The 19,939-nt window shown below is 36.1% G+C and overlaps 2 pseudogenes; one reads left to right on the top strand and one right to left on the bottom strand.

The window, feature by feature from the left end:
* Nucleotides 1-568: 568 nt before the first annotated feature.
* LOC115030795 (small nucleolar RNA SNORA17) lies at nucleotides 569-653 on the bottom strand (annotated as a pseudogene).
* A 17,476-nt stretch (nucleotides 654-18,129) lies between these two features.
* Nucleotides 18,130-18,746, top strand: LOC110291692 (NADH dehydrogenase [ubiquinone] 1 beta subcomplex subunit 8, mitochondrial pseudogene; annotated as a pseudogene).
* The last annotated feature ends 1,193 nt before the right edge of the window (nucleotides 18,747-19,939 follow it).

The raw sequence follows: 19,939 nt of genomic DNA, 5'->3' as shown, positions 1-19,939 counted from the left end.
AAGAGTCTTTGGTCTGGTACAAGGTCTCTGGTTTCTACTGGGACTTCTCTTGGATATCCTATTGTTTCCCGGTGTCAGGGAGATGCTGTAGTTTTCGATCTGTGAGACTGACCGGTTCATTTACTTCAGGAGTTCACCAATGAGGTAGATATTGTTTGGGTCAATTCAAAGCTCGCTCTGGTTCTGGCCTTGAAATATACCTGAGTTAGACAGCCCATCAGCTCTCCCACACCCGCATCACTGGGACTAGCTCTCCATCTTTGCCCCAGTTGGCCCATTCTATGATATGGCCAGCAATGTACAGAGGCAGCTACCAATTCTCTCAGTCTCAACCTCAGGCTGGCTTACCCACAAGCCCATAAATAGGGCTAGATCTACCTGGTTGCTCAGGGGTGGAGCAGGTTCTGCTCTCAGGAGTGGTGCAGTCAGTGAGGTACAGGGCCAGTTCTCCAGCTCTGATAATGCCAACATTTCATTTCATCTCTAGCTAGCTCTTTTCTCTAGGAGTCCTTCCAGGCCTGTGGCAATGGCTGGACCTGTAATTGTCTCAGGATCACTTTTATCAGGGAGTATTAGGTTACTAATAATTCAGATGTTCATAGATCAGCAAACTGAGGATAGATATAGCCTCACCTCCCGGACTGATGCTCAGGTGACATAGATACATCATTTGTATGAAAATCTATATTGTTTGCTTCACTTCACATGGCCTATTTCGTTTAGCACAGCTTCATCTAGGATCATCTATATGGTTCTGCATGGGAGACGAAAGGTTGCCTTGCAGCTTTTGCCAATTTTTAGTTACTGGGAGAAAGACAGACGCAGTTTTCTATATGAGTGCGGTCCCTGTTATGTGTAGGAAGTTCCAGTGGAAGACTGTATTTTCTAGAATATTTTCTCCCTGCTTCTAAAAGGACATAAAGATGAGTGGTTAGGGAAAGAGTTTGTGGGCAGTGAATAAGATCAAAGCACATGGTAGAGAAAAGTAAAATAAATAAATAAATAATAAATAAATAAATCATATACACATGTGTATATATAGTGCAATCTGGAAGATTCAAGGGAGTATTAGTCTAACGTGGGTATAAAAAGTAGGTAGAGTACCCAGATTTTCAAAAACTTAAAAAAACAATAATTCGTAATTTTAAATATCAATTCATTTTTGCAATGTCTAGTTTTCTCATGAATATAATAAAAATGATTTATTGTTAAGAAACAAGATGCCAATAATTTAATAAAATAAAATATTTATTGTTATTACAATATAAGTTCAGAGTTCTTAAACATCTCAGTGTTAATATTGTTTTATATTTCTTGCTTTCATTCTTGCTAAAATGTTGTTCACCTAATTCTTTGTATGTATTGTCATTACAAAAAAACAGATGAACTAAATGAATCTTCAAGTAATATAACAAAGTTGTAAACATGTAGGGAGACATAATTATCCATAAGAAAATCGTGTTTTGTTTTCTAAATTTTCCAAATTCTGGCCACATTTTAAAAAGATGAATATTTAGAGCAAACCAGTAGTATAAGCCAGGTTACCCAAGATGCCAGTGATGAGTAACAGGAAAAGCACAGGGGAGCATCTTCATAAGAATAGTGTGCCTAGTTTGCAAGAACCTTTCAAATGTCCCTGTGTCAGTTTTCAAGTTTAATACTTCTTTTCTTTTTTCTTGTTTCTTGTTCTTGTTTTTTTGTTTGTTTGTTTGTTTGTTTGTTTTTGAGACAGGGTTTCTCTGTATAGCCCTGCTGTACTGGAACTCACTTTGTATACCAGGCTGGCCTCGAACTCGGAAATCTGCCTGCCTCTGCCTCCCAAGTGCTAGGATTAAAGGTGTGTGCCACAACCAACTAGCAAGTTTAATACTTTCTTTTTCTTCCTTCCTTCCTTCCTTCCTTCCTTCCTTCCTTCCTTCCTTCCTTCCTTCCTTTCTTTCTTTCTTTCTTTCTTTCTTTCTTTCTTTCTTTCTTTCTCTCTCTCACTTTCTTTCTTTGATTAGATTATTTATTTATTTATTTATTTATTTATTTATTTATAATACTTCTTAATGTGAATGAAATTTCATTAAAGTAATATTTACTTTTCAATTTAGAGAACATGTATTTATTTAAGGTATTCATGACACCTAGAATTTTCTTGATTATGGCAGGGAAATCCCAACACCACGTAGTATCATCTTTAAATGACAATAAATATGTGCCTTGAATGATGGTTGTTTATACCTATGACTCTCATTAAAATTATAATCATGATGTGTCTAAGACCATACTTCAGTTCCTTAATTTGTATACATGACATATTGCGAAAATAAACATGCATTTTGTTTGGTTTGCTTGTTTGCTTGCTTAATGTGGCTGACTAAGCATTCATCTTTAGTTATGAAAATTCTCAAAACTTTTTAGTTTTAGATATCAACAACTTGTACTAAAATGGACAAAGCCTGGAAGCTTCATGATAAAATAATGCTAAAGATGTCAATACTTATATACTATCATATCATCTGCAAAAAGTGATATTTTACTCCAGAAAATCAAATAACCCCATTAAAAAATGGGGCTCAGAGCTGAACAAAGAATTCTCACCTAAGGAATACTGAATGGCTGAGAAGCACCTGAAAAAATGTTCAACATCCTTAATCATCAGGGAAATGCAAATCAAAACAACACTGAGATTCCACTTCACTCCAGTCAGAATGGCTAAGATCAAAAATTCAGGTGACAGCAGGTGCTGGGGAGGATGTGGAGAAAGAGGAACACTCCTCCATTGTTGGTGGGATTGCAAGCTTGTACAACCACTCTGGAAATCAGTCTGGCAGTTCCTCAGAAAAATTGGACATAGTACTACAGGAGGATCCCTCAATACCCCTCCTGGGCATATATCCAGAAGATGTCCCAACCGGTAAGAAGGACACATACTCCATTATGTTCATAGCAGCCTTATTTATAATAGCCAGAAGCTGGAAAGAACCCAGATGCCCCTCAACAGAGGAATGGATACAGAAAATGTGGTACATTTACACAATGGAGTACTACTCAGCTATTAAAAAAATGAATTTATGAAATTCCTAGGCAAATGGATGGACCTGGAGGGCATCATCCTGAGTGAGGTAACCCAATAACAAAGGAACTCGCACAATATGTGCTCACTGATAAGTGAATATTAGCCCAGAAACTTAGGATACCCAAGATATAAGATACAATTTGCTAAATGCATGAAATTAAAGAAGAACGAAGAACAAAGTGTGGACACTTTGCCCCTTCTTAGAAAGGGGAACAAAAAACCCATGGAAAGAGCTACAGAGACAAAATTTGGAGCTGTGATGAAAGGATGGACCATCTAGTAATTGCCATATGCAGGCATCCATCCCATAATCAGCTTCCAAACGCTGACACCATTGCATACACTAGCAAGATTTTGCTGAAAGGACCCAGATATAGCTGTCTCTTGTGAGACTATGCCAGGGCCTAGCAAACACAGAAGTAGATGCTCACAGTCAGCTCTTGGATGGATCACAGGGCCCCCAATGGAGGAGCTAGAGAAATTACCCAAGGAGCTAAAAGGAACTGCAACCCTATAGGTGGAACAACAATATGAACTAACCAGTATCCTGGAACTCTTGTCTCTAGCTACATATGTATCAAAAGATGGCCTAGTCGGCCATCACTGCAAAGAGTGGCCCATTGGACTTGCAAACTTTATATGCCCCAGTACAGGGGAACCCCAGGGCCAAAAAGGGGGAGTGGGTGGGTAGGGGATTGGGGTGGGTGGGTATGGGGGACTTTTGGGATATCATTGAAAATGTAAACGAGGAAAATACCTAATAAAAAATAAATTAAAAAAAAAAAGAAATTTACACCAAAAAAAAAAAAATATATGAGCAGGCTTCAATTAGAATTTCAAATCTCTAAAAATATAAATACAAAAAGAAAAGGAAGGAAGGAAGGAAGGAAGGAAGGAAGGAAGGAAGGAAGGGAGGAAGGGAGGAAGGGAGAAATGGTATTACATAAGTATCAGAAAACTCCAGAAGATGGACAGACCTTCCATGCTTATGGATTGGAAGAACTAAGATTGTGAAAGTACCCTACCATCCTACCGAAAACAATCTACAGATTCAGTGCAACATCAGAATCAATTTCAAAGTCATTCTTTGAAGACATAGGAAAAAACAATCTCAAATTTTACATGGAACACAAAAAGTCACAGCTAGCCAAAGTTGTTATATTGCCTAGTTCCTGTTAGCCCTTATGTATGCATTCCTCTGTTTTGTGTAAAGAGTCATTAAGTATCCAGTAACCTCAATGTACCTTGGCTGATGTGTCACCTAATTTCTTTGTTTTCTTCTGTATTATAAGTCTGATGCTTGCTTTGAGAAGTTAAATCAGATCAACAACAACAACAAAAGAATGCTATGGAGGAGTCACCTCACCAGATTTCAGAGTCACTGTACTAAGAACACCATGGTGCTGGTACAAAAGCAGATGTGGGATCAGAGGAAGCAAGAGATGACTCTGCTACTCGTCCACACATACACAGCTACCTGGTTCCTACTTGGTACCAATATCTACATTGAAGAGAAGACAGGATCTCCAACAAACGGTGCTGGGAAATATGGATTTCAACACACAGTAAAATAAAACTGGACTCTTATCTCTCACTCTGCATACATAAAATTCAACTCCTAATAGTCCAAGGAGGACCTCGACTTAAGACCTGAAACTTTGCAACTGCTAGAGGTTCTAGTAGAGAGTGTCCCTCAGCTTATAGGCACAGATGGACTGTACAGGAGTCTGAATAGGATTCCTGGATTGCAGGACGACCAACAATCCACACATGGAATCTCACTAAGGAAAGAAGCTTCTGTATGGCCAAGGAGACTGTCAATCAAATGAAGAGACAGCCCACAAAATGGAAGAATCTCTCGGCCAAGTATTGGTGTCTAGAATATACAATGAACTCTAAAAGCTAAATACCAAGAAAACAAACCGCCCAATTAAAAAATGGGCTGTAGCAGATGGAAAGCTGGCTTAGAGACTGAGAGAGAGGACCAGAGTTCAGTTCCCAGCAGCAGGATGAGAGCTCAGCTCTATATACTGTGTCTATCAGACACCTATAGCTCAAGCTCCAGGAGGTCTAATGCCCTCCCTGACACATGTGGTATATACATGGACAAAAATATATATTAAGAAATAAAAAAGGAATGGCTGCTTCCAAAAAACAAAAACAAAACAAAAAACAAAACAAAACAAAACAAAAAAGATGTCAATACTTTCTCTTTCTTTTCTAAGACACTTTTATCATTTTAACCTATATTGAAGCAAAGAAGGGGAGTAACATGCCATTAAAATATATGATAATTAAAAAATGGACAATATGTTACTCCTCAAAAGCTATGCTAAAAAAATAAAATCACACATATTTTAGTGTCTTGAATTTAGATTTTTTTTTTTGCAAATTAAACTATGTTAGTGCTTCTATAAGTCTACTGGCATCAGAAATATAAAAGGCCATAACTGTTTCTAGTAAAATTACTATTTCTGTATAATTTAAAGAATAGTTGTAGATATTTTTAGATATAATTATGCATTGATACACTAATTAAATTCACAACTGACCATGATATATAAGTAATCATATCAAAACTTGAGTTTCATGAAGGGACAGGAACAAATATTAGTTGTTTATAATATAATTTATAAATAGCATATTTTAAGAAAATCACAATCATTATAGTACAATTTTATATTATAGATACATTATAACATGTATGTTAATAATTTACTGATTTTTACTAGTAATATGGAGATGATATTTATTCAATTTGGAGTCTTTTGTGAAGTCTACATACATTTAATATGCATATATTTAATATACATACATTTAATATGACAATGTATTCTTGCTTCAAGCCACAATTAAGAGTGTTCATAACTTCAAGATAATTTTGTATTGTGAAAACAGGCCTCTACTTCAGCTTCTTTTTTTTTTTTTCTGTTATGTAGGTTAACATCTTGCAATTAGTGCCACCACCATTCATATCCCAAATTAATTACACCACTGTTTGGTATTGTGAATTTGTACTAATAATTCTTCAAGAAAATTTTGACTCTGGCATATTTTCCTTACATAAACAGATCAAACAAACAAACAAACAAGAAAACAAAAAACTAACCTATATTGTACCAAGGGAACCCTATAATTATTTGGTATATAAAAGGAAAATAGAACATATTTGTAATAGATTATAAGAAGAAAGTCAGTGGACTAGAAAGCTGATGATAGGCCTGCTTACCTGAAAAACCAACTTACAAGTAATTTTACAAGTCGCACAAGTAATGGACATCTTCAGTGTCCCTGACATTGCATAAGGACAGCACTTCCATGGGTTAAAATTCACAATAAGTTTTGATTTCTTTTTATAATTTCAGAGATCTTTAGTATAAATTGCCAGTTATAAACAACGGTCATTATTGGCATTGGATTATTGGCATTCTTTATTGGTTTTATATTTCTTTTGACCAGTAGCTTGAGGTTGTTGTTTTTCTATAGTTCTGCATACATTAAGCTCTCAATGTTCATGTAAATATGATCTTGTAAAGAAAAGAAATGTTATACTTTCTTATAACATATTAAAGTTTGTGTGGGGTGACTCTATCTGTGTTCTGGCATCTAGCAGGGTGGGTGGAAAAATTACAATTTAATCTTTTTTTATGAAAGTACTGTTACAATATCTTTAATTTTCAAAAAGCTTTTGTACTTTGAATGAAAAATATAAAGATTAGTTGCCTTGGAAACTGAGCAGGTTTACAGAATTTTGAATACATTATTAACTCATTTTCATGTAGCTGTATCATATTTAAATAAAAGGAATATTGGCTGTGTAGTTGTCTTATATTTCTATGTAATACAATATAAGTTATTGCATATAAAGGATGATACAAACTCTAAAATGAAATCATGATTGTTTTTCAAATGTACTTGAATCTCATTTTCATTCTTAATAGAAGTTATTTTTTCAGGAAATACACCTTCTTCGTGGTATTATTCTGCATATCATATCTGTAGCAACTAACCTAAGGTTGTTCTATATTTGAAAATTTTTATTCTGTTCTAAATATGATTATCTCTAATCATATTGTTTAATTTATTTCAGAGCTATATCTCATCTTATGACTCAATAGTCAACATATTTATTTTGAATACAAATAATGCAAATTAATGTAACTTGACTTAGCAATAGTCATCTGAATTAGCCAACATTAACATCAGAAGTTTGCAACACAATACCCCATGTACCTCCCTACCCCCCAAAAGGCAAATATTATGAGATGTAGTCAGTCTTAGGCAATGAATTGTCTTTAATTGTTTTTAGATCATTAAAGGTGTGCACTGTGGGAAAGATCGATCTTATTTTATTCACTTTCCCTTTTGATTCTTGGTTCATAGGTGACTAGTTTGTTCTTTCACAGGCATCTGGCACAATGAGACGTCTTTTGGAGAGACTATGTAATTTTCAGCTAGAATCTCTAGAACCATATCTCTAAATAAACCTTTTCTTTTTATAATTTAACTATTTTGGGTATTTAGTAATAGTAACATGAAATTATTTTTTTTTTTACAATGGAGAAAGGTGTAATTTTTCTATCAAGGACTTGAAATCACTACATGATAATCCTAAATCAAATGTAGTGTAATTAGAGACAAATAAGTATTAATTTACCTAGCTTTAGTGACATACATTCCCAAAATAATATCTAAGTGAAAGGGTGTCTATAGCTACAATTCCAGCTTTCAAATTTTAATCCACAAGAGATGAACAAGACTCAGGAATCAAATCACATCATGATTTGAGAAAGCTCTCTGATATAATATATATATTATGAGTGTTAAGAAGGTGTAGGATTTCTTTCTAGTGTTTTTCATCCTGATTATTACAAGAGGCTTTAGTTCTATGTATGGACAGGAAGGAATATAATGAGAGTTTTGAAGTAAAGGAAGTAAAGCAAGAGGAATTAAGAGAAGAGGAACGTCATAGAGATGAAGAAATAGATGATAGAGAAATATACATGCCATGTACCTGAAGTGTTGCGGCCTGCCCGCAGTCCACAACACGAACGGTTCAACTGAGAATGGCAGTTCGCTGAAAAGAGAGGAATCTAGACGGGGCGGAAGAAACAATGGAGCCAAGACAACAAGTTCTGATCAAGGCTCAATTTTACTATTTCCAGACACTCAGTTATAAAGGAAGGGGGAGGGAAACCAATATCCCGCCAAGTAACTCAGGGTCCAGTAGCAGGACGAACACGTGTGTGCCTCCAGGCAGCAAAGGCAGGTTCCAGCAGTGGGCGTGGCAGGACAAATGAGCAGGTAGCTCCACCCTAGGAGCAAGCAGGTTCCAGGCTGGGGGAAGGGAGGCCACACTGAAGTATGTAGTTCTGAGAACTGATAAATTCGGAGTATAATTCTAGAACTCTTTTGTATTCAACCCCAACCATTTCAATTACTCACAGAGAGTTTATTGCCATATCCCTTATAGAATTGCAGAGTTACTTCTTACTACCTTTACATCTATATGCTTAAAAACAGAATATCGAGGAAAACAATAATGAGAGCACCACAGTACTTAAATATTACTACAGCGAAACTCAAAAAAACAATGATTTTTGGTTCTGTTCTAGAATTGAGAACAGCTATTAGCAACAAATTCTCTATAATTATGTTTTCTCTACCCTTTTGGTCCTTTGGTTGTTGAAAATAACCTACTAATTTGGAATTAACAGTTCTATTATCATTGAAGTACTTGGGCTAAGCCACTGGCCTTGTACATGCTTGAGAAACGCTGTAGACTTAAGCAGCTCTACCAGGCCAAATAATTCACAGTTCTTATTAAATGTTTGTTGCTACAATTCTTGTGATATTAGCCTGCTTTAAAATTATTTTATCAACAAATAACTATTATAAATGTATTTACATTATTAAAAACACACATGATTAATATTGTTTGGCTTAAAAATGTAATGAAAGAGATTTAAGAGCTATTATTTATATCACCACTCCCCAAAGAAAACGGCACAAATTCTTGATGGTTTAATCAAAAATGTTAACATTAAGTTCATATATTTTAGCCAGGCTCTTACTTATAGAAAGAAAAATTAGTATGGGATCACAGGTCATCACTGTAAGTTAACATATTTCTAAGAAAGTTGGAAATACGTTTTAATCCATAAAATAACTTTCTTCTCCAGGTCTAGTTGCTCCATGGTAGCAATAGGAGGCATTTGTTCAAAACAGTTAGTTGACAATCTTCTAACATTTTTAGCAAATATTAGAAAGCTGATTTGTGTGTGTGTGTGTGTGTGTATGTTTGTGCATGTACACACACATTTGAGTATGTGCAGAAAATTCTAGAACATGACCTTAGTGATAAAAATTGCATATGCAAGACAAGAAAGATGAATGAAGGCCAGACTCCAAAGCTGGATGGACTGTGCGGAACAATAGTAAGATTCTAAGATGTGTTTAGTTTTTGATCACACATTAATATAACCTCCAAATTTATTTCAAATCCCTAAACCATAGATGCTTTTCAACTTCTGTAGTGTATATCAATGGTGTTGAAACTCTCCTTTAAAAAGGAAAGCTGAATGTAATCGCTTCATTTAATATCTATAAGCAATAATTCATCTTCCTCTATTATTTTATTTTTCAGAAATATTTTGCTAGATAGGAAGCATTCAGATTTTCTTCGAATGTTAGGAACTAGTGTAGGGGAAGTTCCAAACTTACCATTTAGTACATAATAAATAAGAATTTTGTCTGGTCCACATATTTTACTATATAGTTCAAGAATACAATTATTAAAGATGGTTTTTCAATGTAATTTAATTTTATTATAAAATACATCATAATTCATAGTCCATTTGTAAGAAATGAAAGGCACATTTCCCGTCACTTTCCCAAACTAATCATATCGTTTAACCTATATTCGTTTGAAATATACAACTAAAATGGATTTAATTGAAGAATAGTACACATTTGTATTTCCAGAATTTGAGAGACAAGAGTAGGAACCTTATGAATTTGAGAATAATTTTGTTTATGTAGTAAGATCTTGTCTCAAAGCTCAGTATAAAAAAATAAGTTGAAATGCACATCTCATATAATAAAGAAAGATTAATTGATATCAAAATATTCTTTATTTTGTAAATGTGTATTCATTTATATATATAAGTGAGTCAATATTTATGAGGTAAATGTTTCCAATATTTGGGCAGGTTATCTAAAACCTCAATTACAGACAGAAAGAAACTTGAGATATGACCTCTAATCATTCATTTCTGCCCTTGTACTCAAAATTATAAAGCCATGGCAGGTACTAATTTAAATAAAATGACAATGCCCCTGAACTCAGCAAGCACAGCAGAGATCAGCAATCAGGGGAGAAAAAGTGGCAGCATAAATCTCTAGAGTAATTTTTTTCAGTAATGAAGTTTAGCATCAAACGTATGAACCACATACCTTTGTCCAGGAGCTTTGAGCATCTCTCACTGAACTTGGAGAATTTACTATTGGTTTGAAAACAGGTCAGAACCAATATACATCAAGTGATAACATTTAAAGGACTGGCTTCCCAATGGAGGAGCTAGAGAAAGTATCCAAGGAGCTAAAGAGACCTGCAACCCTGTAGGTGAAACATTATGAACTATCCAGTACCCCGGAGCTCTTGACTCTATCTGCATATGTATCAAAAGATGGCCTAGTCGGCCATCACTGTAAAGAGAGGCCCATTGGACTTGCAAACTTTATATGCCCCAGTACAGGGGAACGCCAGGGCCAAAAAATGGGAATGGGTGGGTAGGGAAGTGGGGGGGAGGGTATGGGGGACTTTTGGGATAGCATTGGAAATGTAATTGAGGAAAATATGTAATAAAAAAATATTAAAAAAGAAAGAAAAACATGAAATTAAGCCAAATAAACTAAACTTGTATTGAACAACAACAATAAAAAAAAATAAAATAAAGGACTGGCTTTCTCAGTTATAACCCAAGACACTCTAGGCTTAAGAGAGCTTCAGAAAAAGACCTAAAAATCCAAAATAGAGACAAAATTGAAACATAAATCTACTCTAGTGTAAGGACCTAGAACCTTGGACATTGGGACAGGCATATGGGAACTTTAGGTCAACTGAGAAGTTTAAGTTCAAATCTTGAAACAGTTACTAATACACATTAAAATTTGATAATCTTCAACATATATAATAATTATGATTATCTTTTTGACAAACAACTTTGCAGAAAGAACTAAAAATTACAAACATACGGCATTTACCTATGAACTTAAACAAATGTTCACAAACATTTAGGTGAATTATCCTGATTTTTAAGATGATTTGTACATAGTAGGCAAAGACCTAAAAGCATCAATTTTTCATGTGACCAATTTTCTAAAGAAATAAATTAATTAAAAACAAATAAAATCAAAGAATTTAAGAAAGTTATGGACTGACTTATATACAAAGCAAATATTTTCAAAATATATATTTTGAAATTCAAATATATTAAGAAAAATATGTTCAATAATATGTTTTACATCTACCTTATAATAATTAATATTATTTTTCCTGGCTACTTCAATTGTTTCTTTCAGCTATCATAGAATCACCTGGGAAAAGTCACAAAAATAATTTTCCACAAAAGTTGGACTGTTAGAATGTCATTAGTAGTTTGTTTTAACAAGTTCACTGATGTAGGAAGTACCAGCCCACTGGTGACTGCAACATTCTGTAGGCAGGGCATCCCAAAATGTGGAATCTATCTTCCTCAAGATACAGCTGTCAGCAAGATGTTGGGAATACATCCAAAAACCATTCATCCTATAAGAATGCTTGCTCAATCATGTTCATGCTGTTCTCTTCATAAGAAACAGAAACTGAAACATCCTAGATGTCCTTAAACAGAAGAATGAATAAAGAAAATGTGATACATTAGCATAATGGTGCATTACTTAGCTGTTTAAAAATGACATCATCAATTTATAGGCAAATAGATGCAACTATGAAAAATCATCTTGAATGAGATAACTCAGACTCACAAAGGTAAATATTGAATGTATTAATTTATTTGTGATATTAAAAATGATAACTTATAAGCCATAGATCCAGAAAGAATGGGTAGAGAGGAAGGCACAAAGAAGAACATATGGCCCTCACAGGGAGGGCTAAGTACAATAGATTTCATGGGTGGACTGGTAGTGGGGGTGGCAGAGAAAGGAGAATCAGATTGGAAAGGGGAGGAAAAAATCCCTCTCTTAACCCTTTAAATGAGGAAATGCTGGGAAGGACACTAGAACTGAGAGGCATTTGAGGGATGGTATGGAGATGGTATGGAGGGATGGTACAGGAGAAATTCATTATATTATATATGTGTGTGCGTGTGTGTGTGTGTGTGTGTGTGTGTATGTATGTAATAATGAGTTCTCTTAATAATAGGGGATTCAGATTCCCTTCGGCCATTTCTTGTTACCAAATGAGGCTCTCAATATTCGGACTGAGTTGCAATCAATTGAATTGTTGGTAAAGGGGTCCCATGGAAATCCCCAAATAGGCTCTTGCCAATAAAATAGGTTGCTCTCTGCCAACTGACAACAGAGACCCATTGCTGAGAACAGTACCTACACAACATGGAATAAAACCAAGTCAAGCTGGTTCTTATTTAGAACCTTCACCACTGACTTGAGTTACCCTCCTTGGGAAGAAACCCATATCTCATAGCCCAGAGACCTAGGGTAAATCTAAACACACTTGGTCTAAAACAATCAATAAAATTATTACTGTTGATATTCTCCTACACTCACAGATCACTGCCTTACTCAGTCATCATCAGAGACACTTCCTCCTGTAACAGATGGGAGCAGATGTAGAAACCCACAGCCAGACATCACACACACAAAAACAATATTTCAAACACAAGCTCTAAATGGGAATGCCTCCCCAAACTTCTCCCATCACCACAGAGAACCCTGTGGAAAAGATCATGGAAAGAGTGTAAGAATCCTCAGATATTAGGAAACCCTGTGCAGAAGAAAATGCGAATAGTGTAAGAGTCCAAGGGAATGAAAGACACCAGAACATGTCCTATGAACATGAACATGAGCAAATCTGTATGAGCTCAGAATGATTCAGCAAGTGTAGATATGTCACAGGTCAGCACTAGGTATCCTTCAGTTGATTTGGCTTGTCCAACATCCATGTGATTTTTTTGTTTTATCTTATAATTTATTTTGTTATGTTTTGTTGTTGTCTCTTAGAAGTCTGTTGTTTTCTAATGAGAGACAGAAAGAGAATGTATCTAGAGGGGAGGAGAGATTGGAAGAAACTGGGGGAAGTAGAGGGAGAGAGAACTGTAATGAGTGTAGATTTTATGAGAAAGGAATTTCAATAAAACCAAAAAAAATTCAAGTTTTCAGAATCACAATTTTTAAAATATGTGAAGAAGTTGTGAAAAAATGCAATTATGTATGCAATTAAGCACATGTACATCCATACACTATGCTCATTTCATATTTATTTGATAGGACCAGATGATTGCATGGCTTCCCCATAGTGATTGATGAAACCAGCAGTTATGAGCTAAAATAAACCCTTTATCTTCTATGTTGTTTTTTTTTTGGGGGGGGGCATATTTTATCACAGAAGCAGAAATAAAAACAAAACACTACCTTTAATCATTTATTTTATTGTGTTTTGTCTACATGTGTGCTTGGTGTGTAGTGTGTTGATGGGATTCTGTGTGTGTGTGTGTGTATACATGCCATATGTTCTTTTACCAATATATGCATACAGAGCCCTAAGGGGGAACTTTAGTACCATTTACTGTCATTTTCATCAAAATCCCTGTAGCGATTTTTCTCACTGATCCTGGAACTTGATTTTTCAAGCTTAACGTGCTCTCCAAGTCTCAGGACTTCACATGTCTCTCTAAGCTCCCTACACAAGAGGGGTTCAGGGCTTCAGTCACACCAGTTCATCTAAATGCGATAAATCTGAACTATGGTCTCATGATTGAACAGCAAATGCTACTGTTCCCTGGGATATCTGTTTGTCCTGTGCCCAGGGAGGGCATTGATTGTTTTAGGACAACAGGAGGCTACCTTCCATGGTTAATGAAATGAGCTTTGGTATCTTGTTAGGAAAGTTGTCACCTCAGTGTTACCATCAGTGATACAATCCAGATATTTTCATTTTAACCCAAACCAGTGCTTCTCAATAAAGCTGGGCAAACTCATTCCATATTTTGGGATTTACTCTTCTTGGTGAAACATCTAAAACTTCTTATGTGAAACAAGATACATCACTCAGTTTCTACTCTGATAATGAGATATTCCACAGAAGCTTATAAATCTAGCTCTGCTGATGCTAAGAAGATTTGTGGTGTTGTGGCAGACATGGAAACCATCCTCTTCCTCACTGGTGCTGCTATTAAAGTTTTCAGGGGTATTTAGAGTCATCATCAACACCAAACAGTCATAGGAAAGTTATGTAGCAGCAACATGAACAGTGCTTCCACCCACAGAATATTGAATCCCAGAACCCATGACCTATGGGATTTTTAATTTCTTAATATTAGAGCAAAGTGTCACACCCATAAGAAGTTGCTTATATCTGCTTGTGATAAAAATAAGTCCCTGATTTTATCTTATTACTGTTTGAATATTATTATTACTATGTTATTAATATTTTAGTTTTCATGACAACATAACAGAGCATAGATAGTAACTGAAGAAACCTATACAGAATATATTGTTCTGTATACACATGCTATCAGTGTTGTATCTTGTTCAGCCTGAAGTGCATATTTGTTCTGTTTTTAGCATATGCCTCTTCTTGTCTATTTTTTTCTTTCTTCTATGTTAAATTGTTCTGAAAGAAAAAAAGAAAATTAATGAGGAAAAGGTTTATTTTCCTTTACAATTCCTTGTTAGGATCCATGGATGTGTGGGAATCTCAGTGCCAGGAACTCAGTTTGTAGTCAAGGGCAACACAAAATGGATAGATGTTCACACCCTTGCTTGCTTCTGCATGGCTATTTCTCTACTCTTATATAGTGATGACCTACTGCATACAGAAGCATGAATTCAAGAGAAATGCTTCTTTGTGTATTAGTTCAGACATCAACCATGTAAGCAGCCACTGGATGGCTGATGCAACAAAAATAACAACAATAAATCCCTCTTTGAGCCAATCAGGTATTCTAGGAAGTGTCAAGTTGATAATTAAAGCTAATCATAACAGTCCTACATTGAATAAACGTTAGTTTTATAATTTCTTACTTTTTTCATTTCATTAAATTCATCTCATTAAAAAAGTTTTAGATATTGATCCTTTGAAGATCTTTATGAAACTTAGACAGAAACAATTAAGGATAATACTGTTTTGTTTTACTACTTTAAGTGGCTGTTATGCTACCAGTGTGTTTAAGTGTTGTAATGCAGCTTATTTTCATAGCCTCTGCTGGAATTTCCTGTTACTTGGTAATGAAAGATGCAAGTCTATTTACAGAAATCTATTCATAAATAGCACATTTAGAGTTTAAGATATTAACCTGCCCTTAGATGTAAAGTGTACACTAGATGTCTCTCTGTCAGGGTCTAGTCTTGGGTTCTGTCTGGCTTTGATGTCTATTTTAGCCATGTCTCTTTCTCTCCAGGATTATCATTCTTACCTGCTGTCAATGACAAGCATTGCAGCCTAAAGTAATTCTTTTCTGCCATATCTCCTACCATTTTACAAGATAAGCAGCAGGTTACCACCCCTAATGTGACAGATTCTGCCTCCAACCCCCTCAAAACAGGACCTTAAAAAAGATAGGCAGAGAAATGAAAGTTTCTGGATTGAGAGGTTATAAAGCTCAAATATCATCTTTTTCATAAGTTCAGAATTGTAAGCAAGCTGCACTAAATAATAAATGTTCAATACTCATTAAACATATTTTAAAAATGGAAATGTGTGAAACATTACTGTATGGGCACAGAGACACATAAACAAGCATGTACAATTCTAGTACGACTCTTTATCTGGATATCATGACATTCTGAGTTAGACAAATGACCTCATTTTGTTATTGTTGCGTTGTTTTGTGCTATAGAGCACTGCTGTGTGTTTGTACCTATATGGGTTGATGCTTTTGTTTGTACATTTGTGTGCTTGTGGAATCCAGTGCTAAGGAGTGAGTGTCTACTACTATGTATCCCTGTCTTCCCTTTTGAAACAGAATCCTTGAATTCAGAGTCTAAGACAGATGAAGTTGACTGGTCAGCTAACTAGATACATCACTAATGTCCAGAGACCCAACAACAGATGTGCACTATTTGGCAACAAACTCTTTAGATGTGTGTGCTAAGGATCCAAAGTTAAGGCTTTGTACATAAACAGCAAGCATTTTAGAGGCTGACCATCTCCCCAAACCTTTCATGGCTTCTTCCACTGTGTTTACAACCCATCTGTGTTCTTAAAATTCTTTGTGAACTTCATGAGAGAATGTAGCTAGAGAGACATATAGCCTAACTCACAAGGACCTATAGTTAATTAATATTCAAGTGTACAAAGAATCTAAAGTGTCTCTGGTAAATCACACCTGATTGCCCTGCTCACCTTCACTGCAGCATGACTTGAACAGACAGCATATGTATTTTGCTCAGAGTTGCATGTCATCCCATAAAACAAGGTAACAAAAGCTGCTGGGATGCCTGGCCAGACTCCAGGGCATAGGATCATGAAAATGACTAAGTCAACAGCATTCAGTAATTTCTGCTATGATAGAAACACAATGAATAACACACACACACATATACACATATACATACACACACACACTTATGGTGGTTTTAGAATGTCAGAATATGTTTGAATTGCTGACTTGAGTTTGTTATTATGAGAGAATTTCCAACAATTTCTGAAATGTTATAAACATACTTCCTGATTTTTGTTGTATGAATTTATGAATTTATGAAATTTTGCTATCAGATTGACAACTCAGATTTCAAAAATATACCCAACTCTGTAAATATTAAGAATGTTCTGTATCTTTCAATATTAAATATTCAGATAATATTTAATTCTTCATGAAAAATAAATTAATATATTTATCTTATTGCCATACAAATTGATTTTTGTCATTAATAGATGGCCTAATTATATGCATACCAATAGATTATTTGACATATATTCAATTAATATTTGATGTGTGTAGACATTTTGTACATAACTCTCTAACATACATGCAGACAGGCATATACGTCTCATATGTGTACAGAGACCAAATAAGTAAAAGAAAATTACTACAGACTCCTCTACAGCGGGCAGGATAGATGGCTCTGATGCTAGCAACAATTTCTGATCTTCCACAGAATCCAAACTAGTTTCCAGCAACCATGTCAGGAATGTGTGTCCTGCCTGTCCTTTTTGGCCTCTGGGTATTTATACTAAGATGCCTGTTACACACACACACACACACACACACACACACACACGACCATTTAAGAAAATAGTCTGTTGTAGGAAGCACTGCTTTAAAGTAAAGATGTTATGTTTATGACAAGCTACAAAATAAATATGAGTTGATACATGGTCTATTTCTAAAATTTATAAGAACACAAAAAAGAACAGAGTGAAGAAAGGAAACACATTTGATTGTAAACATTATTTAGAATCTAGTCTCTAAATGAAAATCCAGAAATAGAGGAAACACAAATGCTGATCAACGTGTAAGTCTAAGGAACTGAGCTGTAATGTGCTTTATTATGAATCATGGGCTCTTCTGTATTAAAAGCTAGAACTAAAGAGTGTTATTGGAAAAGAAATATAACAAGATTATTCCATAAGTTGTTTCAGATAAAACTTGTATTTGTTGAGAGAGTATTTTTAATTTATTTTTTGCTTGTTTATTTCTTACAAAAACTTGACAGTCAGTCCGTTGTTGGTTATCATTTCCCTTTACTTGTTTAAAGGTGTCAGGCATATGCAGCTGGAAGGCAGGTTGATTGGCACTCATCTATGTTTTTTGAGAAACTGCCATACTATTCTCCATAATAGCATTCCATTAGATAGTTCGACCAACTGAAAACAACGGAGAAGGTGAAGATGGCTGCCGCCCGGGCTGCGGCCCTGGGAGTCCGATGGCTGCAAAGGACAACCCGGGGTGTGGTGCCACTGGAGGCATGGAGAGCCTTCCATATGACCAAGGACATGTTGCCGGGGTCATATCCTAGGACCCCAGAGGAATGCGCTGCGGCCGCCAAGAAGTATAACATGAGTGTGGAAGACTACGAGCCATACCCTGATGATGGCATGGAGTATGGCGACTACCCAATGCTCCCCAACCGATCACAGCATGAGAGGGATCCGTGATATCAGTGGGACCACTCAGAACTCAGGATGAACTGGGGTGAACCGATACACTGGGACCTAGACATGTACATCAGGAATCGTGTGGACACATCGCCTACCCCTGTGTCCTGGGATGTCATGTGTAAACATCTCTTTGGCTTCGTGGCTTTCATGGTTTTTATGTTCTGGGTAGGGCACATGCTCCCTTCCTACCAGCCTGTGGGTCCGAAGCAGTACCCTTACAATAATCTGTACCTGGAGCGAGGCGGTGACCCTACCAAAGAGCCTGAGCCCGTGGTTCACTATGATATCTGAGGAGGCTTGATGGGCTTTGTGCCCTCGTTCCTAGAGGCTTACCCGTAATGAAATAAAGCTCAGTGCTCTGAAAAAAAAAAAAAAAAAAGAAAACAAAGACTCATTTTTCTTTAGGCAAGTGCTAAAGTTTGTACACACACACACACACACACACACACACACACACACACACACACATTTATTATCTCTTTAAGCACCATGTAAGAAGATGGAAGGCCTCACTGATGAAGTGGTGGCTACCTCCACATAAATGTTCGGGGCTGCACAGCAGTGGAGGCAACTTCTGCATGAAGAACTAACTGAATACTGCCTGAGAGCCTGAAGATTGGTTACGCAGACAATATCGGTCAATAAGTAAATGCCTCTTGAAAGACATGTTTACTTGGGACCAATGGGACATGAGTGGATGGTATAAAGGGTGCCTCTGAAGATTAATAATGAGCTTGCTGCAATTATCTCACCTTCTCCCAGAGTCTGAGCCACTGATTCCTTGCCACCTCATATCCAACCACCAAGAGTACAGTCAGACAGCAGGCAGTCCAGACCCAGGATTCAAAGCAACATCTAGCACCCAACATGGTATGTGGACTACTACATTATCCTCCTTTTGAGGTTACTTGAGAACCTCTTCTTCGGTGGCGGGGGGTCATTTTTGCCTTTTGCCACAAGGACCGTGACAATCTGATCTGCTCTTCTTACAAAACTGCTGTGTGGCCCCTTCAGTTGCTTGTTCCATTGGCCACTTAGTGTTTCCAGTTGTGCCTCCCATAAAGGTGAGTGCTTGGACCCCTTTTCTGTCTTCTTTGTTTGTCTTTTTTGTCCCTTAATCCAAATGGCCTTTGTAATTTCAATTTCAGTTTTGGTTTGAGGGTGAGTGGGTGAATATCTTTTTTTTTCCCCTAGTTTGTTGGTCAGCTTCCCATGTTAACACAATTTCACTTTCAGTTTCAGTTTAGTGAGCACACCGAACATTTTTTTTTTTAGATAACATTGTTTCCTTTTTTCTTTTCTTTTTTCATTTTTAATTAGATATTTTCTCAATTTATATTTCAAATGCTATCCCTTTTCCTGGTTTCCCCTCCAAAAACTCCCTATCCCCTCCCTGCTCCACCTGCTCACCAACCCACCCACTCCTGCTTTCTGGCCCTGGCATTTCCCTACACTAGGGCATAGAACCCTTGATCCACACTGTTTTTTGTTTTGTTTTGTTTTGTTTTGTTTTTTTTCTGAGACAGGGTTTC

The sequence above is a fragment of the Mus caroli genome, unplaced genomic scaffold (genome assembly GCF_978045245.1).
Source record: "Mus caroli unplaced genomic scaffold, Mus_caroli_1 scaffold_3, whole genome shotgun sequence".
Taxonomy (NCBI): Eukaryota; Metazoa; Chordata; class Mammalia; order Rodentia; family Muridae; genus Mus; species Mus caroli.
Note: the sequence above shows the minus strand (reverse complement) of the source record. Positions and strands in the feature narration are given on the sequence as shown.